This window comes from Arachis ipaensis, chromosome B8 (assembly GCF_059453495.1).
Source record: "Arachis ipaensis isolate K30076 ecotype BB chromosome B8, ASM5945349v1, whole genome shotgun sequence".
Taxonomy (NCBI): domain Eukaryota; kingdom Viridiplantae; phylum Streptophyta; class Magnoliopsida; order Fabales; family Fabaceae; genus Arachis; species Arachis ipaensis.
The window spans coordinates 10,394,714-10,395,000 of NC_142443.1; the positions used below are offsets into that span (position 1 = coordinate 10,394,714).

General features: G+C 44.6%; 1 pseudogene across 1 annotated transcript in view; it reads right to left on the bottom strand.

The window, feature by feature from the left end:
* Nucleotides 1-218: 218 nt before the first annotated feature.
* The window catches only part of LOC148547185 (NADH dehydrogenase [ubiquinone] iron-sulfur protein 2 pseudogene), a 5,366-nt pseudogene continuing 5,297 nt past the window's right edge, over nucleotides 219-287 (bottom strand). The window contains exon 3 of the transcript XR_015895558.1: nucleotides 219-287. This exon is cut by the window's right edge and continues 244 nt beyond it. The product of XR_015895558.1 is annotated as an NADH dehydrogenase [ubiquinone] iron-sulfur protein 2 pseudogene (transcript).

Below are 287 nucleotides of genomic sequence, written 5' to 3' on the forward strand. Positions count from 1 at the left end.
CTTACCACTTATTCTCCGTACATAGGCGATGCAGAGTATACGTTGTATCATCTCTTAATGGAATGCTCACCATCAGCTAATGTTTAATGTTCCACCACCTAACAACCCTTTCCTTTAGCAGCAGCGGAGGGCGTTTTCTAAGAAGGCAGGTCGATCACAAGAAGGTCATAGCTCAACGAAGAAGTAGCTCCTTGGGTCACGAACTCCTGATAGCAGCAGAAAACACATTCTAGTTTTTGGCTCGCAATAAAGCTGATCGAGCAACTAGGAATCCTATCTATCCACCT